Here is a 24,640-nt window from a genome sequence, read left to right as displayed (position 1 = left end):
TTATATTGCATATGTTTGTAAATAAAAATTAGGCCACATAGTTGGTTTTTCAGCAAGTAAAAAAATTACAGAAAGTTATTGACAGAGATTCTTCCATTTGAGATTTTTCTTTTTAGGCTTTTAAGGTAAAGATTTGATTAAAATGCCTTATCAGTTATCCATAAGAGATGATGATGCTATAGAAATAAAACTATTGATATTATTGAGATTTTTTCTATAGCTGAAAAATATGATTTGACCTTCTGTGATGATTAAAACTTATCTTCCCAGAACTTCCAAAAAGTTGGGGGTATATGTTTATTATCTCAGGTCTTAAGCAACTGTGAAAAAATTTTTATTCTCATCACTAAACTTTTAATGGACATGGTTTTGTTCTTTTAAATTAAGGGTTTTATCATTTAACTTGGGTGCTGAGCAGCCTGCTAACATACCCAGAATATGCAATATGTCACCTTATTTAAACATGAAATGTAAACGCAAACATGCTGCTAACATCAGTGGAAAGACTAAAACAGGTGCTTTTATAATTTAGTAGCAATAGTAAATTGGAACAAACTCTTTGGAAAACAATTTGGTGCTACCATACAAGGCATATGAGTATAAAAATTAAGGAAGATATATGTATATATATACACACAGACACACACATAAACATAATGTGTGTTCCAGATATATATATATATATATATATATATATGGAAAGATAAATTAGAATTTAATATATCATTGCCTATGGGAAGGCAAATTGTGTAACTAGGAGAAAGAAATATGGGAAAGATTTTAACATTAAGTTAATATTCTTTAACACCTTTAAATTTCTGTACCACCTGAATATATTTCTTATTTTAAAAGTCATGTAAATTTAAGAAATGAGGAATAAAATGTTAGTATCAGGATACTAGATATCATCCATCCTAATACATTTTGCATTTAAATAGGCACTAAATAAAGTTTATATGATGGGTACTTATATTGTTTCTTGAGATTATAGCCTAAAAACAAAATGAGGAAATGTAATTTACACATATTTAATGAAATTCAGAAATACACATGCCAAAAAAATAAAATATTAAAAATCAAAGAATAGCATTTTCACACTCTAATGAGGGAAGATATAATTATATGTATGAAAGAAAATAATTCCACTAAGTGAATCTACTCTTGGGTATGCTATGGTAGTTTATCTTAAATGCTCCAGAAGCAGAGAATGTGGGTTCTTTAAGGTAGCCATGGTATAAATAAGTGGGAATGTAGGGTTATAGAATGACATTGCATTTGGGGTTCTTTGATGATAGGATAGTGGAGAACAGTGTAGTATGTCCAGCTTTTGAGTGTGATGAATTCTAGTGGTGAGATGCTATCCATTTACTTATTTTAATCAATAGGTGAACATGAGTGGCTAAGACCTGAGCTTTGAAACCACATTGCCTGAATTAGATTTCTAACTCAGAAACTTACTAGTATTTTTCAGCTTAAATATTATTTGTCTTGCATTCCTTGTCTATAAATGGCTGAAGTATTAAGGTCTATCTAATAGAATTTTGAGGATTAAAGGAGAATCTGCGTAAGAGATTTAGCACATTGTGTAACATACAGTACATGCTCAATAAATATTAGATGCCATTCTTATCATTTTATGTGAAATGAAAGATCCCATGGATTAATACTTTGGTTTGCCTCAGGATCCAAAAGTCAAGTTTGAGAACAACTGTCACAGAGGAGCAAATAATGTTGGACCTAAAAGTCATGATTATGAATTCTTAGACACAAGACTCTGTGCCTCACATTGTTTACCTGTAAAATAGGTTTGATGGAAGTTAATATGCACTGAGATTTTATGGTGTTCTAAATGCCTTACTTCTTTTACTTCATTTAATCTTCATATCAGTGTAGCTACTATTATTTTTATAATTAAAAAATTGAGTTACAGAGAAGTTGAAAACCTGTCAATTAACATAACTAATAAGTGAACAAGTCAGGATACAAACTCAGACAGTTTGATACTGTAACTCTTAATTATCTAGCAACATTTTCTTCCATGTAATGATAGCAATACTCAACCAACCTCAAGGAATTTAGATAAAAAATAGAGATGCAGTATAGCAAAGCTACTTTGAAAAATGTAAAGACAAAAAAAAAAAAAAGTTCTTGTCAATTTGACTGCAAAAAATGTTTTGAAGACTAGTGGCTTCAGTGTTACCTCTGAACTATCTTTAGTTTATGATTCAAGGGAGGGAAGACAAAATGGCAAAATCTTTCTGGCTGCTCATCTACTCTTTCCAGAACCTGTCCTGTCCAGGCACACAGGCCACCGATTCTTCAAAAGTAAATATTGACTGTGATTTGCCAAAACATTTCCTTAACATGGTGTGTTAATACTATCTGCTTACATGGTTTTGTGCAAAAATTTAATGACACAAAGGATAGCACATAGAAGCACCTGATACATTTTGGTTACTATCCTTGTTTGTATTACTATTAGTACTCCATAATTAGATTATTATTGCTGCTATTATTATTAGAGTATTATCATCATCATTATTATTTTAACCATTGAATTCCCATTGGTAAAACTGAACAAGTCTTCTCTGACCAGAGGTCAATAACTATATGGTAAAGACTGGGCAAGTATTTCCTTATCTACATTTTACCTGTGAACCAACCTTTTCTTCCACTTCTTTTTAGAGTTCAAGAAAAGTATAAATTACTAGTCATCAATTTGTATGTTTTTTAATTTAAATTCAAAATTTTAAAAAACCTAGTTATCAGTTCTTAAATTTTTTTTTAAAGATTTTATTTATTTATTTGGCAGAGATCACAAGTAGGCAGAGAGGCAGGCAGAGGGAGAGAGGCAGGCAGAGGGAAAGGGGGAAGCAGACTCCCCGCCAATCAGAAAGTCCGATGTGGGGCTTGATCCCAGGACCCTGGGATCACGACCTGAGCCGAAGGCAGAGGCTTTAACCCACTGAGCCACCCAGGCGCCCCCAGTTCTTAAATTCTTAATTGCGAATTTCATATTTGTGTTTTCTTTACATTAGAACTTTATGTAAATGTTTACTATTTATCATAGTATTAATAGAACTAATTCTTTGCCCCACATAAGGAGGATAAAAACCTAATAAATATGGCCTCAGTGACTACATTCAGTAGGAATCAGGGGCGATTATGTTATAAGGACACAATGTTCTCATCATTTTTCTTTGAAGCTATCATTAGAATCAGTGTCATTGAAGCAGTTAATCCCTTCTTTTATAAATCAGTGTTGTATATTTTGGCAACATCAGCTTGTAACCCTGTGACTTTTCTCTATTTATCTAGAAGGCTTGTTGGAAGTTTTTCTGTTATACTGCTTCATTATGTAAGTCAGATGCCATAGATTTGCACAGTAACTGTCCTTCTATGTTATGTTTGTACTGCTGGCTGTACCTACAGCTTTAAACAAATATACGCAAGCACACACGGAATGGAAAATTGATCTTCAACTTTTTACTTAGATTATAAACCAGGTAATTACAATTCTGAGTCAGAAGTACAAAGTAGAATTTAACTTTGATCCTGTGACCAGTATGTAGAAGATTTATTCCCTTTAGCTTCTGTCCACAAGAATATGAAGAAAGGGAGTGGTGCTTGGACTATTTATAAATAGAATTAACTACTATAGAAATGCATAGTTGTTTATTTAGTGTGTGCAGTGGTTAGTCCATACCTTTGCATATTTCTTTAGCTAGGTCAGTTAATATTTTGACCACCAATTCATATACTTTTTTTAAAAAAGGAGATTATTTATTTGTTTGTTTGTTTGGAGATCATGAGCGGGGAAGGGGGTGTGGTGCAGAGGGAGAGGGAAAGAGAATCTCAAGCACTCTCCACACAGAGCAGGGATCCTGATATGGGACTTGATCCTGTGACTCTGGGACTATGACCTAAGCTAAAATCCAAGAGTCCCATGCTCAACCTACGGAGCCACCTAGGTGCCCCAACCTTTTTCTTCTTTTACTTGCTTTGTCATTCATAGGAAATTTTTTAATTTTAAAAAATTTAGTTTTTCTTTAAAGACTTTATTTTCTTGATGGCGAGAGAGTGCATGAGACAGAGAGTGCATAAAAGAGAGTGAGCATGAGTGACGGGAGGTAGTAGCAGAGGGAAAGGGAGAAGCAGATTCCTGTTACAATAAGTTATATCACTAAATGCTCTTTCAGTGCATCCCAAATATTGTTCTTTAATTTCTCTAGGAGTGTATAGTTTATAGAGGTGATTGGACAGGAAATGGTACTCTATGGAAGTTGATGGGAGTTAGAAAGGATGGGGCTTCGGGGCTCCTGGGTGGGTCAGTGGGTTAAAGCCTCTGCCTTCAGCTCGGATCATGGTCTCGGGGTCCTGAGATTGAGCCTTGTATCAGGCTCTCTGCTTAGCGGGGAGCCTGCTTCCTCCTCTCTCCCTGCCTGCCTCCCTGCCTAGTTGTAATCTCTGTCTATCAAATAAATAAATAAAATCTAAAAAAAAAAAAGAAGAATTTAAAAAAAGATGGGGCTTTATTGACCCAGTTGTCTATGTTATGATTCTGGATTTTTTTTTTTTTAAGATTTTATTTATTTATTTGCGAGAGAGACAGAGATAATGACAGAGACAGCAAGGGAGAGAGCACAAACAGGGAGGAGAGGAAGAAGCCGACTCCTTCATGAGTGGGAGTCTGACTCAGCGCTCAATCCCAGGACCCTGAGCACATGACCTGAGCTGAAGGCAGACGTTTAACTGACCGAGTCACCCAGGCACCCCTGATTTTTTTAAACATTTTTTTTTAAAGATTTTATTCATTTATTTGACAGAGATCACAAGTAGGCAGAGAGGCAGGCAGGCAGAGAGAGGGGGAAGCAGGCTCCCTGCTGAGCAGAGAGCCCAATGCGGGGCTCAATCCCAGGACTCTGGGATCATGACCTGAGCCGAAGGCAGAGGCTTTAACCCACTGACCCACCCAGGCACCCCTATTTTTTTTTATTTTTTTTAAGATTTTATTTATTCATTGAGGGGAGGAGAGGAGCAGAGGATGAGGGAGAAGCCGGTTCCCCACTGAACAGGGAGCCTGTTGTAGGGTTCAGTTCCAGGACCCTAGTATCATGACCTGAGCCAAAGGCAGATGCCTAACCAACTGAACCACCCAGGTACCCCTCATTCACAGGAAATTTGATGGAAAGACAATCCCTTCTTTCTTTCCTTCATTCATTTCTCACTAATGGCCAGCATAGACATTTTTTTTTCTACTAGCTCATGTGTAATTTGTTCTTTCTAAGATGTGCCTACGAAATTATGGTTGATTTCTTTTTCTTGCATCAGTAGCTTTAAAAATGTCTAACCTGATAAGCCTTTAAAGAGGAAGATAGCAAAATCAAACATAAATAGCTATATTTGACAAGTATATATGTATATAAGAGCATGGGAAATACTTGTTTACAGATATTTTGATCCTGTATCTCTTTGTTTCATGTAACTTTTTAGTTAATTGGGAAGATAATTAAGGTACTGGAGAAAGAATTGGCTTTGAATTCACACAAATCTGTCATTCCCAGCTCTGTCATTTGGTTGTGTAGTCCTCAGGAAGTTACCTAAAATAACCACAGCTTAGCTCCCTAGCTTTTTCCCCTCAGCAAAAAGAATTAAAATGCCCTAGGGGTTGTTTCGATATTCAAAAGACTAAAGGAGGTAGAACATAGTGTGATACCTGGTAAATAAGTAGTGAGTATTATTTATAATAATTATATCCATATAAATTATAAACACACATACATACACCAACTATACAGACACATTTAAAATAATGTTTTTAAAACGAGGGCATTAGAAACAATGAACATATGAACCTGAAAATATCTGCTTATTAGTGGCCAAATAATTTGAGTTGATTTCAGAAGAACTTTTGGAATTTGAAGAATGGCTTTAAATTTAGACCTCAGAAAAATTCTAAAATCTGATTTATAGTTTTTAGTTTGTGTTATTCAAACATCACTCCTAGATGGTAAACCAACTTGTATCTGCTGAAGGTGTGCACAAGAGCTGGGTAGAATTTGAACAGTAAGAACTTGGGGGGAAAGGTGGAAAGCACTTGACTTAAGGGAGAGTACAAATGAAAAGTCCAGAAGCAGGGGAGACCACGGACTGCTCAAGTGATAGCAGGTGCCTAGTAACAACAGCCCAAAGTGTGGATCCTGATAGGAGGTAAACGCCTATGGAAGATCGAACCAGCTTGCCTAATACTTTCAATGGTGCAGAAACATTTATTCCACACTTACTGGGACACCTGGTCCAGTAAAAACAGAGCAAAACCTTGTCTTTGTGGAGATTAGCTTTTAATCAGTGTATTAATTTTTGATTGCTGTGTAACAAATTACCACAAATTAAGTGGCTTAAAACAACACACATTTATTATCTAACAGTTCCCGTGGGTCAGGAGGTCAGGCACAGTTTTGCTCAAAACTCTGTTAGGGTCTCAAGAGGCTGCATTTAAGGTAAGTCTTGGCCAGATTGTGTTCTCATCTGGAGCTCAAGGACGGAAAAATCCACTTCCAAGCTCATTCACGTTGTTGACAGAGCTCATTTCCTTGCAGCTGTATGACTTAGGACCCCAGCTTTATGCTGGCTTTTGAGCAGAGGCTGCTAGCAGGTGCCGGAGGCTGCCTGCAGGTCCATGCCATGTGGGTACCCTCAACATGGCTGCTTACTTCATCAAGCCTGCAAGGAGAACTTTTCTTCAGGAAGGGCTCAACTGCTCTGCTTAAGAGATTTTGCTGATGAAGCTACCTTCCTCCAAGATAATCTCCTGTTTTATCAAATGAAAACAACTGATTTCAGGTCCTAATTTCAGCTGCAAAATCCCTTCATCTAGGCTATATTCTGTTGGCTAGAAGCAAGTCAGAGCCTCACCCACACTCTAGGGGAAGAGATTGTACAGGCTAACAGACCGTGAACAGCAAGGATGGGGATCATGTGGCCACCCTAATCTCTGTCCGCCACAGTTGGGGAGGATGCACACAATAACTCAGACAAATACTTATACACATACACATATATGTTTTTACTCAGATATATGGCTTGGTAGATAATGATAATGACCATGTTAAAAATAAATCAGGGTTGGAGGAGGCAAAAGTTTTCAGAACATGGTACCCGAGAAAGGCTGGTAGCATTTCAGTTAAGACCTAATGGGGCAAAAACCATATGGGTTCCTGTGGACGGGCAGGTAAAGGCAACATCAAGTGCCAAGGTGCCAAGGTAGGGTGTCCGATCATGCACATGAACGTGTTTGCAACTGAATAAGCAAGAGGAAAAGTGGTAGATAATACAGTCAGAGCAATAATGGGGGTCAGACCATATAAGCCCTTTTGGTCATTGTAATTACCACTTTACTCCAGGTAAAATCACCCCCCTGGAGAGTTGGAACAGAGGACATGTATGAACTGACTTAGTGGCTGAATTGAGGACAACAAAACTGGGGTATAGGGAGAGAACGCAAGGGCAACAGTTAGGACACTATTGTAAATGTGAAGGTGAGAGGTTAGTGTCCTAGAGAATGTAAGAAGTAGTCAGATTCAGGAAGCAATTTTAAAGTAGAAAAGGCAAGATTTGCTCACAGGTCAGATGAGAAAATGGAAAAAACAAATAAGAGTTGAGAATGACTACAGTGGTTTTGATCTGAGAAAATAAAAGAATGGAGTTACCATGAACTAAGATGGGCAGAATCTAGGAGGAAAAGTTGAAAGTGGCCATGGCTCTCCAAATTCAATTATATTTGATGGGATTTTGTTTATTGATTTCATGGTTATCTTCTTGCTGATAGGGTTCTTAATCTGTTTTGCACAAACAGTTCAATGCAGAGAAGGTAAATGGGAAGAAAACACTGACATTTCATTAGTGGTTGTGCTTATGTATTGTGACTCTATTTTTTTTTCTTTGAGATTTTTGCATTTTTTTTAAAGATTTTATTTATTTATTTGACAGAGAGAAATCACAAGTAGATGGAGAGGCAGGCAGAGAGAGAAAGAGAGGGAAGCAGGCTCCCTGCTGAGCAGAGAGCCCGATGCGGGCCTCGATCCCAGGACCCTGAGATCATGACCTGAGCCGAAGGCAGCGGCTTAACCCACTGAGCCACCCAGGCGCCCCAGAGATTTTTGCATTTTTTAATGAACATATATTATCTTTAATTCCATATCATGAAGTCTTTTTTTTTTTTTTTCAGCCAACTTTACCTGTTCAGAGTTTTGTAATAGGAGTTAAGATGAAATATATAAAAGATAGGTCTGGACAACCAGAGAGAAGTGAGAGCTTCAGTTAGATGCTTGAATGCTGTTGGCAATGCCAGGGGGCAGCATAACATGGATGGGATGTGCCCCCACCAGCTGTGCTTCCAAGGCTACTATTTATAGGACGTATCACCGTAAAGTAACTGAAATGATGTCATAAAACCATGATTTTTTTAAATTGAGACTAATTTTTTAGACCAATTTAAGTTTTTCAGAAAAACTGAGGGGAAGGTAGAGATTTCCTATCTACCTCTGGCCCCCACGCATGCACTGCCTCTTCCGTTATCAACATCCTCCACCAGAATAGTGCATTTGTTACAACTGATGAGCCTAGCTTGACACATCAGAGGCACCCAAAGCCCATAATTTTCCTTATGGTGCTCTGTTGGTGTTGAAAATTTATAGTTTGGACCCATGTAAAGTAACAAGTATCCATTATTATGGAATCATACAGAGTATTTCCACTGCCTTAAAATTCTTCTGTGCTCTGCCTAGTCATCACTACCTATACTCCTTAATCGCTGACAACCACTGATCTTTTCACTGTATCCATAGTCCTGCCTTTAGTCATAGAGCTGGAATCAGTGAGTATAAAATATTTTCAGATTGTCTTCTTTCACTTAATAATATGCATCTAAGTTTTCTTCATGTCTTTTCATGGGTTCATAGCTCCTTTTTTTTTTTTTTTTTTTTTTGGTGCTGAGCAATTTTCCATTGTTTGGATATAACACAGTTTATTTATTCATTCACCTACTAAGGGACATTTTGGTTCCTTCCAAGTTTTGGCAATTGTGAATAACAATGCTATAAATATCCCTGTGCGGGTTTTTATGTGGACATAAGTTTCTATTTCCTTTGGGTAAATACCAAAAAGGACCACTGCTGGATCCTAAGAGTATACTTAGTTTTGTCAGAAATCTCCAAACTGTCTTCAAAAATGACTGTACCATTTTGCATCCCTGTATAAGAATTTCTTTTGCTCCATATCCTCACCAGCATTCAGTGTTAACAGTGATCCAGATTTTGGCCATTCTAATAGGTGTATAGGGATATCTCATTGTTTTAATTTGCATTCCCTGTTGACATAATGTGGAGCATCTTTTTGTATGATTGTGTGTTCTTTGGTGAGATGTCCGTTAAGATCTTTGGCCCATTTTTTGAAATTCTGGGTTTTTTTTTTTTTTATTGTTGAGTTTTAAGAGTTCTTTGTATATTTTAGGTGATTTTTCTTCATCCAGTGTGTCTTTAGGAAATCTTTTCCCCCAGTCTGTAACTTATCTTCTCATTCTTCTGATATTGTCTTTTGCATAGCAGAAGTTTTTAATTTAAAAAATTCAGCTTATAAATTATTTTTTTGATGGAGTGTGTCTTTGATGTTGTATCTAAAAAAACATACCCAAGATCATCTATGTTCTTTCCTATGTTATCTTCTAGGAGTTTTATAGTTTTTCACTTTTAAATTAAATCTGTGATTTTTTAGTAAATTTTTGTAAAAATTATGTCTGTGTCAGATTCATTTGTGTGTATGTGAATGTCCATCTCTTTCAGCACCTTTCTTTAAAAAGACCGTCTTTGCTCCACTGTATTGTCCTTACTTCCTTGTCAAAGATCGTTTGACTGTATTTTTGGGCCATTTTCTTGCTCTCTATTCTGTTCCATTGATATAACTGCCTTTTCTTTCATGAATACCATACTGCCTTGATCATGGTTGCTTTCCAGTAAGTCTTAAAGTCAGTCCACCAACAGTGTCCTTCTCCTTCAAAATTGTGTTGGCTGTTTTGGGTCTTTTGCCTTTTCACTTAAACTAGAATCAGTTTGTCAATATTACAAATAAACTTACTGGGATTTTGATGGTGACCATATTGAATCTATTTGGAAGAACTGACAATATTGAGTCTTTCTATACCTGAATGCAGACTATCTCTCCATTTATTTCGTGGGTGTTTTTTTTTTTTTTAAGATTATTTATTTGAAAGACAGTGTGGGGAGGGAGGGGCCAAGGAAGAGGGAGAAAGAGAATCTCAAGCAGACTCCCGCTGAGTGTGGAGCCCATGTAGAGCTCTATCTCACAACCCTGAGATCATGACCTGAGCCAAAACGAAGAGTTGGATGCTTAACCAACCCACTGAACCACCCAGACACCCCTTCCATTTATTTAGTTTTTCATTTCATTCTTGAAGTTTTATAATTTTCATCATACAGAACTTGTATATACAGTATTTTATTAGATTTATTGCCTGAGTACTTTTTTAGTTTTAATGTAAATGGCATTGCACTTTTATTTTCAAATTCCACTGGTTTGTTCCTGTTATATAGGAGAATGATTGACTTTTTATATTAACCTGTACCCTGCAACCTTATCCTAATCACTTATTAGTCCCAGCAGTTTTTTGTTGATTCTTTCAGATTTTCTACATAATCATGTCATCTGCTTAGCTTAACAAGAAAGGAACAGAATGAGGAGTTTTTAACTTTTTATTTGTGTATTTATTACTAAACTAATCAGAAAGCTTCAGTTAAACTATATCCATATGTAACCTTTCTGGCTATACCATCATTTATTTAAATTTTTACCAATAAATATCATAGGTAATTTTAGTTTAATAATGCTACAGGTAGGGGCGCCTGGGTGGCTCAGTGGGTTAAGCCGCTGCCTTCGGCTCAGGTCATGATCCCAGGGTCCTACGATCGAGTCCCACATCGGGCTCTCTGCTCGGCAGGGAGCCTGCTTCTTCCTCTCTCTCTTTCAGCCTGCCTCTCTGCCTACTTGTGATCTCTGTCTGTCAAATAAATAAATAAAATCTTTAAAAAAAAAATAATGCTACAGGTAGTATTCTAAGTGGTTTGTAAATATTATTTCCTTAAATACTCATAACAACTTTATAATGTAGATGCTACTATATGTCACATTTAACAGACGAGGAAATTGACAAGTTGCCCAAGGCCACAATCCTTTATATAGGAGAGACAGGATTCCAACCCAGACAGTCTCGAACCTGTGCCTTTAATGTGCTATACTGTGAATCATTACTTGAATTTTTTAGCTACTGTTATGTGTCAGTAGTGTTGGTGTTCTTTTTTTTTAAGTCTGGATTCATTTAGTTGGAAGTGATAGAAAATTCAATAAACACTGGCTAAGAACAAAAGGGATTGGCATTCTTTAGAGCCTGGTCCTGGATCCTGCTTTCTTCCCTGTCCACCCTTACCTATTTTTCTTTCTTTAAACACCATCAATGTGGAGATGACTCCCAATATTGTATCCCCGATCGGAACTCTAACCTCAGATATAAACTCACACATTCTGTTACCTATTTAAGATCTTCTCTTGAATGACATAGGCACATTGCATATACAAATGTGAGCTCTTAATGCATTCTCCTACATATCCTATTCCATCTCAGTAGACTTGCATCTTAATAAATAGGCACCACAGACACTTCCATTCATTTCATATATCTAGGAATCATTCTTGTTTTACCTTCTCTTTTGCCACCCATCAGCAACTTCTGTGGCTTCTACTCCAAGATACTTCTTAGACTTCATCCCCTTTGTCACATCTTAATATAAAGCACCAGAATGTCTTGTTAGGTCTGCTACAGTATATTCCTAAATATTCATTCACCTTACTCTTTTTTTGATACTCTCCAATACATTTTATATGTATAACATGATAAATGTAATTTAAATTGCTAAATAGCTTTAGATGGCATTTAGGATAAAATCCAAACCCTTTACCATAACCTATAGGGCCCTCAGTGAAATATTCATAGACATAGTCATTTGCCACTAACGGCTCATTCCTCAATTTTGGAAGTTATGCTAATAAAAAGAATATATGGATAAATAAAATTACAGCTCTAAAATACAGCAGCTTACTTTATTTCTGATAAGAGTCATGAGAAAAATTGTGTAACTTTTTTCATTTGCATAGTTAGGAATTTCTTGGAAGAAACCTACTTCTACAGAAAAAAAAAAAAGAATAACTGTGATATATCTGCAGGTCACTTTGATTCATCTCAATATTTTTCTTTAATTACCTCATCTTTTAAAATTTAAATATGCTTATTTTAAATGGAAAAGTTTTCACTATAATAATAGGAAACCCTAAAGTTAAAAATACCCAGAAATAGAAATACCCAATTTAAAAGGTCATAAGTTTTTGAAATAAAAATACTAGTAAAAATAATAACCCTAACTCAAAAAAATCATATCTGAAAAATTGAATCCCTATAAAAATGTCATTAAATGTGATTATTCAGCAATATAGGGATATTTAGCTTTAATGTGATTGTCAGAATCACTTCTAGCACTCACATTTCCATCCTAATTCCATCCCAAAAGATTCATTTGAATGAGGTCAAAACAAACAAGTGAAATCAAGATAAGTAAAAAGGAAAAAAAAAAAGACTTTGTGCCTCAAACTAATGTTACACTGTATATTAATTAACTGGAATTTAAATAAAAACTTGAAACTAAAAATAAAATAAATAAATCACATGATCAGAAAAAAAAATTAAGATAAGTAACAACCTGAAAACTCACAGAGAGGTGCTTCTTTGTCTCACAGGCCCTGATTGTGGGTCTTGGAGATCAACCTTGAGGACACATTCGGTGTGAAAAGATGCATATACTTGGTCCCCCAAGAGATGGATATCAGGTATATTCCTTTCAGGGTACCAGAAGTCCCTGCTAAGTAATGGAGAGTAGTGTTTAGATCTTAAAGACCTTGGGAAGGAACTCAGTTTGGAGTGCAGAAAATCCCACCTGCATCCAAAGAAGATACCCTTGGAGGGATCTTTAGCAGCGTGTCCCAGAGTTCCGACTGAAATCATATTGAGTACCACCATTAGTATGTATCTTAACCTTTAGGAAACATCCTAAGGTTGTTTTCCCATGTGGTTATAAAATTTACCATTACCAGCATACACATGCCCTCACCAAAGCCAGAATTATCTTAACTTTTGTTCATCTGGGGATTAAATGTCTCATTGTATTTCTAATTGCCATTTTCCTGTTGACTGCTGAAGTGAATCATTATTTCATCTTTATTGGCCATTCATATTTCTTTTCCTGTGATGGGCTTTTTCATGTCATTTACCCATTTTTCTATTTGGTCGTTATTTTCTTCTCCTTTTTAAAAAGTCTATATACGAAGAAATCCTTTTTCATTTTTATTTGTTACAAACCATATTCTCTCAGTGTGTAGTTCGTCTCATTGCTCTGGGATTGAACTCAGGTGGATCTCATTTCTACAGAATAATGCCAAATAACAATATACTGCTTCCAGTATATTGTTATATGAAGTATAATAGCATATGAAGATGGTATTACTAAATCATTCATTATAAGTAATTCAGATAAACCTAAGTTTTTTTCTATATGGTGTTCGATATATCTAGCAACAATTCCTTATCTAACCATCAGTATGTCTACATAACTCCTGAACAGGGCTATGAATCGAGGCTGTAATTATGCAAAAATATGATGCTAACATATAATTTGAAGATTAATTCCACAATCATGGCTCCTTTAGCAAGATTGTGAACTATTTGAATTTTAAATACATGTATCAGGATTTCCCCCATCCTTTTGTAGGGGAGAGTACTCAAATTTAAAGTTTATCCAAAATTTACTCTGTGGCATAGCAAAACTGCTAAAATGTATTGAAATTCCTCTATATACATGATGCTGTATTACTGAAAATATATTTTATATGACATAAGAAATTTTTATTGTTAGCAAAATTCCAGAATTCATGGAATAGCATAAAAGACACAAATACTGAGGTTTGTTGTTGGTTGTTTTTTTTTTTTAGCAAATTTCCTTTGAGATTTTGTCATGTGTTCATAAAATAAAGCTTTGTCACTTTTTCCTTAACCTTTAACTCAATTTAAGTACCATTGCCACTTTTAAAATATTTTGTTCTTTCACATTCCCTTGTCATATTTTTAGTATCTAAAGATAATTTTTTCAAGGTTTATCATAATATAAAATTAACAAATGTTCACTCTGTTTCAAGTTCTGTGCAAAGAGTTTTATGTGTGTAATCTCATTCATAATGCACATGTATCTCTTATTTCATACCATGTGCTAACCTGTAAGAGTGGATAGAAAATAACTAATGTAGGGATACCTGGGTGGTGCAGTTTTTTTAAGCATCCAACTCTTGGTTTCCACTCAGGTCATGATCTTAGGGACATGAAATTGAGGCCCCACATCCCCTCAATGCAGAGTCTGCTTAGGATTCTCTCTCCCTCTTCCTCTGCCTTCCCACTCGTGTTCTCTCTCTAAAATGAGTAAATAAGTCTCTAAAAAAAGAAAAGAAAAGAACGAATGTTTAAGTGAGAAACAGGCTAATAGGTGAAAATGAGTTATTTGAGGTGATTTATATGTGGGCCTTTAAAAAAAAACCTGTCCCTATTACTTTTTCTTGCTATGAACAACAAACAAAATACATGGTAACCAAAATGAAGCAATATTAGAATATAGTACTGTTTTTTTTTCTTTAAATACATATTACATATATGCATATATATATAATTATACTAGATTATATAAATATATGTGTGTGTGTATAGCCACATTAAATTTCCTGAAATGTATTGCCTCATGTAGGATTTTAAAATATTGACTCTACATACAAGAAAACATTAATGATAGTTTCCTATGTATCATCTTTTCCTATTAAAATGGCTAAAATTAAGAGACATAGATATATCTTATATTTGTACAACCAGCTCTTTTCTCTTGCCTTTATTTGAAAAGCCCCTGCATGGGCATTCACTAAGAGCAGATGCTTTGGCAAATATTTTAGGCTGAAGGAGATTTTCACCATTAGGTGCTTTCTTCTACGTTTTATTATTATGTGTATTATAAAGAACACAAATTTTATACTTTTCTGGTTAGTTCATACTGAAGTCATCAAAACATAGGTGAAATGTAAAGGAGAATTTTACATTAAAAATACTCAGTGTTGATAGAGGGCACCTGCGTAGCGAAGTTGGTTAAACCTCGTACTCTTGGTTTCCACTCTGGTGGTGATCTCAGGGTCTTGGGATCAAGGCCTATCAGGCTCCACTGAGCATAGAATCTGGTTGGAATTCTCTCTCCCTCCCCCTGTGCTCTCTCCGTTTAAAATAAATTAATCTTATAAAAATAAAAATACTGGTTTTTTTTCTTTAAATATTTTAAATACATTTCTGTCAGTTTAGTTTTTGTTTATTTACTTTGCCTTTTTTTTTTTTCTTGTTTTGGCTGTTCTTGTTTGAAAACAGGAAGTGATTTCTTGCCTAGAAGAGCAAACATGTTGAATGTAGTTTAACACTGCAAACTTTGTAATTTTGAGTGAGGTCTAAAATGGATACAATCTCTATTAATTACATTGTTTATATAAAAATAGGAATTCAGGTATGTTAGAAATCTAGCTCTGTGCATGGCCAATTCCTGACCACTGAACCAGTTTCCATCCTGTCGGCTCCTATCCCTCCATATTTTCACGGATGTCCTTTAATCTGACTTATTTGTGGGTCTAATCTGCCAGTGCCAGCATGGTAAATTATGAGCAGCAGCTTAAGGTAAACATCATTTACTCATAAGAAATTGTTTCCACATCATCTCAGTTTTCTGCTTGGCATTTAAAAAAGAAACTCTGTCCCTTTTTATAATCACCTGTCCTACGTTTGAAATAATAAAGAGCCCCGCATTTTGCCTGCTCCGGTCTGAGTGTGCCGCGCGTTGTGCTATGATTTATGACCTGAGCATCCGACACTCTCCATGCACTAACAAGATGGCCCGCTGCGTTTGAAATATATCCCCTAAATGAAAGCAAACACAGCTTTGTGATAGAAAGCCTTGTCAGCAAGCAAGGAATTAAACACGTGCAATTTATAATTTTTAGTCTTTCTTTTTGCTTTGCCTGTAAGAATGGCTAAAATAGGTTAAAATCCATAGGTGGACAGGATTTCACATATTAGATGAGAGCTCTAAGGGGAATCCTGACCTTGAGGAAAAGGCTCAGGGAGATTTGGCAGAACGTCAAGGTGGTTTCCACTAGGACATGACAGGGACTCATTATGGGCTTGCCGTTGCCTGTAAGCCGGTTTCACTACCATCAACTACGAGGCCAGAATGCCTGGTTCCAGATGCTTTTGCCAATTGACCGTAAAATTGCTATGCATTTCTGGCCAAGCCCGAGTTTTTAAAAGCTCCCCTCCTCCTCCCCTCAACACCCTAACCCCCAATTCCCTCTAAAAAGCTGCTCATTATTCTTCCTTTGCCCCCTGATCTCAGCAGAAGAAATACTTCTGGAATCAATTAGAAATGTCTGCCCTTGATGAGGTTTGCACGTGAGTTTGGAGTTGGGAGGCTTTGATAGTGTTAGCCAACAGCTGCAGTTTCAGGTGGTAAAATCCAAGAAGGAATTTTCCAGGGTTTATTTACCATCATAAAAAATTTTTAAAATAGGCAAGACGTGTCGGGAGACGGTCTTACATGCCTTTGAAAGTGAGGTTAAATTTGGATTATATATTTATTTTATCCACAATGAGCAAACTGGAGATCTCTGATTGGGGAAATCTTACCATTGCCTTAATAGATTGTGTCAAATGATTATAAATACTAGAAACAGGGCTCTCCTTTCCAAAGGTTAATGGTAAAAGAACATCTGTTATTTTTCCTGTCATATTAATTGCTCAACAAGTGGATAGTCAAGATTAATGGGAATCAGAACCCATTTTCTGAAAATAATGTGAGTTATTCTGTGTGATATGGTTGCCTACTCTTTCTCTCTAGCTACATATGCATATAAGATTTAATTAAAAATTACAACAGGAATTTTTTTTCTTTCTAAATATAGCTATTTGGTAAGCTTTTATTAATGCTTATTTGAGAAGATGCTATAAACTTCTTTTTATATTTGTATGTCCTTTTAAAATACTTCAGCTGTTGTAGCATAGAAATGACATGATTTTCCTGAAGCCACATTGAGAAGCATAGTAACAACCCTAGTACACCTGGCGCTTCCAAGCACATGGCCTTTTCTTTCCATGAATACATCATATGCTTCCTGGAAGTCTGCTTTTGTTTCTCCTGCTGACTAAAAAACGGAGATAATTTCAAGTGTACATTTTCATCATGAAAATTTTCACTCCTGCTTTCAAGAAATATTATCAAACTTTTTTTTTCCCAAACAAGGCACTATTAAATATAGAATTTTAGTTCCCAGAGATACCTATTACTTCTGCAATTAATGTTACTTCCCCTTCAAGTGCTGCCATTTCTACTTACCTAGTGGTGGAGAGGTGTGAAGAGAGAAATTTATGTCTCTCTAGTAGTGTCTCCATATTTAAAGGCAACAGAGATAAGTTCAGATTTGCGTTTTTATGAGAGCTCTTTCTACATGTGTGAACATTTACCTACTAATCAGTCTGGTTCCTAGATTGAGGTTTTTTGGTTAAACTAAGGGAATAACTGTATTATCAAGTGTACCTAAAATATTAGTACAGTTTATTATAGTCATGGAATAACTCTAAGGAAGCTGAAAATTTTCATTAGAATATCTGATGTCTCATGCATGCTGCAATGTTGTAAAGGTTAAAAAGACATATTTTGCCCACTAGTTGCCTGCTTCAAGTCGCATACCAGCAACAAAGACAAAAACAAACAAGGCTGAACGATTTTTAATTGCCATCTTTAAGAAATAATGTCTCATTTATCCTTCTCCATGTCCGTCATATGCTCTGCATGTCCTTGGTGAGCCAACCTTCCTTTTATTGAGTATAACAAACCAAAAAAAAAAGGCATTTATAGTCTTCACCAGCACTCCAGAAGACACTCCCCTGTGACCAAGTTATTACAGCAAGGAAAGTTGATTAATTTATTCATTCATTTTTCTCTGAGCTGAAACATCTTGTATGCCAGCTTTTCCTAAATATGTTCAGATCTAAGAGCAGAATCCAACTGCTTGGCTTTAAGCACATTAACAGTGGAAACATTCTCTCAAGGGAAGAAGCAGAAATCTACTCTTCCCTGACTCTCAAATAGGAGGTTTCCTTATAGTATCAAGTGAGACTACAAACTCACTCTAATCATTTGGGCATGTAGTCAGACAGAAGCATCGAGCTGGTGGAGAATTACTGCCTGACACCCCCACTCGTCCCTCCTTAGTCTGTGTTTGAGTGGTATCATCTTCTCTACGTGCTTGCATAATGGATCTAGGGAAATTGACTGATACAGATTAAAAGCAAATATTGGGGAGGGTATGTGCTTTGGTGAGTGCTGTGAAGTGTGTAAACCTGGTGATTCACAGACCTGTACCCCTGGGGATAAAAATATATGTTTATAAAAAATAAAAAATTAAAAACTCTCAAAAAAAAAAAAAAAGCAAATATGGATTTTTCTATATAGTTTATCCTGTCTTTTATATTATTTCTACCAAAATTCAATACTTAACAAGGATTTTGATCTATGGTATAGCACATGAAGGTAATATCTCTCTTAAATTGTTTGTTTGTGACAATGTCCGATAGTAGCTTGGCCTACCTTTGCACAACTATAAAAATTATTGTGATGAGTTGGAAAAAAATTGGACTCAGATTCCAGACACATGGCTGTTATGAATTAACAGCACGAGGGAGGTCACTGGGTTCTCAGCTTCACCATTTGTAAAATTAAGGGAATACGGTAGACTTCTAAAGTTACTTCAGTGTGTAAGATTTCATACTGGTTGTGTGATTGAAAAAAAAAACATTAGCTGCTATTGGTTTATAGTCATATATTTAACTTACTAAGAAAAAGGGGATTCCGAGGAATCTTTGAGAAATAGAGTTGAATCTATGAGCTTTTTTAAAAGACAGAACTGAGACAGTAAACATCCTAATTGTACTTTGTGGGACTCTAACTGCACCTCCACCATTAGATCCTTTCAACCTACAAAGTCACTCCAAACAAATGAAAAATTGAAGTCGATAATAAACAGCTTGTTTGTGTGAGTCCATCTTCCATGCAACTTCCTTAGAGGTAAGGTTGGAGGTTACAGGGGTTCCAGGCCAATGGAACTGGATTCAGATCATCAGAGAGGAGCCTGGAAGAAATCTGTGACTGAGAGACCATTGGAATACTAAAGCCAATATCATTGATGTAAATGATAGCAAGTCTTGAAGTACACTGAGAATCCTTGTGCTAAAAACAGAGACCAGCTCTGCAGAGGGAGTGTTATCAACATCCAGCAAGATTAAGTTACTGTCAGTGTGCCTAGAGTAAAAGCAACCAGAGGTATATATTTCTTTCACTTTGTTCTCATAAAGTGTTAATTATAAATCCACTGGGGTATCACAGAAATAAGTCTTAATTTGAGATGCATAGTGATTTACGATAAGCATGTGGAAGCATTTAATCAACATGCCTTAGGCAGATAATTTAGAGAAACTTTAAGGTCTGCTCTCCCATTTCATTAGTGACACTCTGGAAGTCACAGTGAAAAAAAATTATTTTTCTGCTTCCTACATATTCTTCAGATGATTGCTGAAGGCTGTGGATAAATTTGTATGAGATTTTCATTTATTTTAAATTCAACCCTACCCTAACTAAAATGGTGAACTTATTTCAATCTGCAGTGGTACTTTTGGCTCACCCTTATTTCCTTATTCCAAAAGAAAATCTTCAAGTGAAAATCAGGGAGATACTTTACTCATATTTAACACCAGTAATAATGACCCTAAAATAGTAGATTCTTTGTGCAGTACACAAGTGTTATAAAGCAGAAATTAGAAAAAAATGTAGCCAAACCTGTAGTAGAATAACATATGTGAGAATACTTGTTCCCAAATAGCCATAGAATGTATGCCAGGGCAATTAATTTTACTTAGAAGTTTGAAATTCTGGTTACTCTCTTCATACCACCTCTGTGTCATCTGACAGTGGCGGTTTTAGCTGTCATTCAGTGAACTTCACTTGCTTATTCCTGGCCAGAGTGATTCTAAGTAGCATGTATTTGGCCTTACTAGTATGTAAATGTATATTGATAGGGGGAATTGGTCAAAAGATAGAGTCTAGATGAATGAACTTAGGTATCCTTTGGAAATGGAGTTGGGTCATTGGATATGGGCCTTTGGTGGAAAGTTAGACTTTGAAATGCTTTATTATTCTCTTTGGATTACAGGTGAAGGGGGCTTCCATTTACTCCCACTTATGACCAAACATTAGCATAAAACGTTCTAATACATATATATATATAATTATATATATATATATATATATATATATATATATATACACACACACACTATATAGAATATATAATGTAATGTGGTTGATATTATGTAATAGAATATATGCACATATATATAATAAAACATTATTATGAAACCATAATGGTGATGATCAAAGGTATCTTGGGATAACAAAAGTCACAAAGAGCAATAGTTAACCTCAGGGACGTATTTTTGAGAGCCGGAACTATGAGTGAGTGAACTTTACTTTTTTAACTGTAAAGACAGGAGAAGTTATAAGGGGTCACTTTTTACATAAAGATAGGTCTACTGTTCCATCAGTGTTCTGCCTCTAGTATCAGGGTGGTGGCGGTAACAGACTTTAATTTGGGTGTCTTCCGGTCAGCAGATTCTAGACTGAAACTCAGGGTTCATAAGCTAAATCCAGCCTTTGGTTGGATTTTGTCCTGCATAGAGATATTTGTGTTTAATTTAAAATTTGATAGGTTACCAACATTTTTCACTTAGGAGGCTTTAAGAACTTGGATTAATGGTCTCTCTTGAGAATTCCGAGGATTTGGCCATCCTGAGTCTGCCTTCCCTTAGGACATCAGTGAACTGAAGGGAAGGAAAAGTTTGAGTTCCTGAAGGCAGGTCCTCTAGACAGGATTTAGATTCCTTCAGTTCATAAACATCCAGCAGGATAGGCAGATGGAAGTTACAGATAGCACGTGGCTCCCTATAGCTATTTACATAGAACAAAATGATTAGATTTCCTATTAGAGGTTCAAGAAGGATGTTTAAGCTTTGAGATGAAAATAAATGGAGGAATAAATGGCTTTTGTTAGCTTCCATCACTTGAGCTATTTTATAATTGGAACCTAATCATCTTTTTTTACTTTACAGAGGTACCCTATGTCTAAAAGATTAAGTCACTTGTCCAGGGTTACATGGTTATTAAAGAACTAGGGCATGGATCTAGGTCTTTTAGTATTCATATATATATATATATATGTGGTTTTATGTCCATTAAATTTATTGGAGAGTATACACATACACATGCAGACACACAAAAACAGTAACATTGGAGTCTTCTGGGGAGAGGATTTGCTTGGCAGGAGAACAGATGTGGAAAGGAACTTCTCACGGAATCTTTTAAAGTCTGATTCATGTGAATATAGTACCTAGTTTTTAAAAAGGACCTGTACTAACACTCCAAAGAGTACTTTTTTAAAATGTATAGGGGAAAAAAGAAGTATAATGCATAAAAACATGTCAATTTAAATATATAAGGTTACTTGAAATGCACTTTTAATTTAAACAAGTGGATCTAATTTAAAAAGTAATAAGGTACAATTCAATTCAGACAGTTTTGTTTTTTGCTTATGATCAGCACTAAAATAACTGTTCTCCAGAGCCATATGCTGCATATGGTCAACTCATTTTTCAGGTTTTAATCCTTGAATAACTTGAGAAAGTAGCATCTTGGCTAAAATCAAATTGTTGAATTTTTCTGAATATAACTTTTCAAATTGTCTTGTGTTTTACTTTTATATCTGTGATTGAAAGAAATGAGGAGGCTTGAAATGTAAGGAAAGGTAACAATACAATATTCCTCTTAGTAGTTAGGTGTCATGCAAGGATGAGTAATTAAAGTAAATTATCCCCATAACTGTCAAATAAAGATTGCTTGATGAAGGAAGATTAACAAATGTCATGTTTTACCATTGAATCTTAAGTCCAGAATACTTGAAACACTTTGTAATGTTTAAATGTTGGAAATAGGTGTTATGAAGAAATGAATAAACAAAACCCAAGTTATTTACTAAATAAAGTACTTGAGACCTAGACCAAATAATGCTGTTACCTCTTTCCCAATGGAATTTGAGTGATTACATCTGTCTTGGCAAAAGTGGTTTGGTTTATCTTAATGTAGAGTCTATGTAAGGCTTATATTACATTGTTTACATTGCTGATTGAAAGCTAATATACAGTATATGCAGTTTGAGATGCCTGTTTCCAGTTTGAAATGTATAGTTTTTATATGGCAAAGAATACTATCAATGGGTTTTGAAATTTTCCTGAATTTAACCCATCTTTTTTTTTATTACATCTACCAAGACATCATCAGTATTTTCCTTCCTATTGAAAACAAATTCATTTAAATGGCCCTCTCTTTAATTTATAAGAAAAATGTTTACCTATATTAAATAATAATTATATTAGTAGCACTTTTAATATAATTAACATTTTATTAAAAGATTTATGTTTCATTCACCTTACCTTCATCTAATAAATCCCCCAGTCACTCACATACTCAACAAATATATTAAGTACCAACTTTGTGATGGAATTGTTAACAATGGTTAGGAACAGGAAGTCGACTCATACAAATCTTGGTTGGGGTCCTGGCTTTGATATTTACCAGCTGTGTGAATACTGGTAAGCAAGTTTTCATGCTTTCTGGAGGTAATAATAGAATTTTTATAAGAATTAAATGAAATATTATATGTAAATTGCTTAGGGTGATTTCTGCTCTAAGGTAAATACCGATTGCTACCTGTTACTGATGGTGATAAAACAATAATAGCATTATCACTACCAAGTATTGAGGCAGATACTTTGGGAGAATGGCAAATGAGACATTATTCTAGTCTTTAAGAATTTGGGAGAGGTGATCAAGTAAACAAGTAATTCCAGTAGATTTTGATATACACATTGCACTCAGAGAGAACATAGAAGAAAAACATACATAATACAGATGTGGTGTGTGGTAAGATTATCCAGGGTGGCAGTGTGTGTTGTGAGCACGAGTGGAAGCTTCCCAACTGAAGGATTGTGAGAAAATTTCAAGCAGACCAAGAAATTCGGACCAAGGCCAGTAGGTAAGAAAATGACTGCTGTGTTGGGAAACTGGCAGTGGTTCTTTATGACTGTAGTGTTAGCTGAGAGTGGAAGAACATAAGGGATACTATTAGAAAAATGAAGAAGAGCAGCAGCAGGAAAAGATGTGTGGAGAATGAACATTAAGGAGTTGGGTCTTGGTCCTCAGGCCATTATAACCACACATTGAAGAGTTTTAAGCATAGAGGCCACTTGATTAGATTTACATTTTACTCTGGTTCACAGAAATGGTTTTGAAAAGAAAGAATCGGTGAGGAATGGGTGAGTGACAGGAAACACCTTATGGATTTATTAAATAATCTTGGTCAGATGTGACAGTGACTTCAATTAGGATAGTTGCCCTCCAGATAGAGGCATAGAATTGGGAAACTCTGAGAGCCTTAGGACCATTTATCTCTTTCAGTGCATCTCAGGAAAAGGACAGTCTCTCTAGAGAGAAACTAACAGATAAAAAACAGTAAAAACGATTTAATTTAGATAAAAAGTTGAGAGTGCTTTAAATTAAGAGATTTATTCAACCCATAAAAAAGTATCATACCTTGCAGGAGGCCCTACAGCATTGCTAATGCAGAACTATTTTTTGTTTGTTTGTTTTTTAAAAGCAAAGAAAATATTCATTAGTATTCCTAATTTCAGATTATCAGATATTTTTATTATTCATGTTACTTCTAGATCTGAAATTGCTGGTCCACTACAAAATGAGCTATGCTTACATCTCAGTAAGTGTTGGAGAAAGCCCAAACTCCCTAAGGATATTAGGTCATAAATAGTTGTAATTATATATATACATACAATTATATATATAGTAGTATGTATATGTATACTATATATGTAACTATATATACAAATTATTACATACAATAATTATATTTGTAATTAAATATAATATATATTTGTAATTATATATAATTATAATTATTACATATATGCATTTGTTTATTCAATAAATACTGATTTACTACCATGTGCCATGGGTATTAGGTTCTCTAGATATATCAGTGACCAAAAATATGCATTATTTTCTAAATGGGTAATCAAGAAATTCTTGATTTACTCTTAAGACTGGAATTGTATCATTTTTATTTTTATCAACCCCAGCGACTGCCAAGTTGTTTCTTTTTTTGAATTCCCAAATCTGTAAGAAGAAAGTGATTGCCAGTATCTTCCAGTGAATTCTATGAGTAGCTGAAGGAAAAATTATTTTCTAAATCTCATTTCCCATGTGTGTATGAATGAGTA

General features: G+C 35.3%; 1 protein-coding gene across 3 annotated transcripts in view; it reads left to right on the top strand.

The window, feature by feature from the left end:
- AGMO (alkylglycerol monooxygenase) overlaps window positions 1-24,640 on the top strand; it is a 358,966-nt gene that overhangs the window by 208,898 nt on the left and 125,428 nt on the right. The window lies entirely within an intron of this gene.

This window comes from Mustela lutreola, chromosome 4 (assembly GCF_030435805.1).
Source record: "Mustela lutreola isolate mMusLut2 chromosome 4, mMusLut2.pri, whole genome shotgun sequence".
NCBI lineage: Eukaryota > Metazoa > Chordata > Mammalia > Carnivora > Mustelidae > Mustela > Mustela lutreola.
Note: the sequence above shows the minus strand (reverse complement) of the source record. Positions and strands in the feature narration are given on the sequence as shown.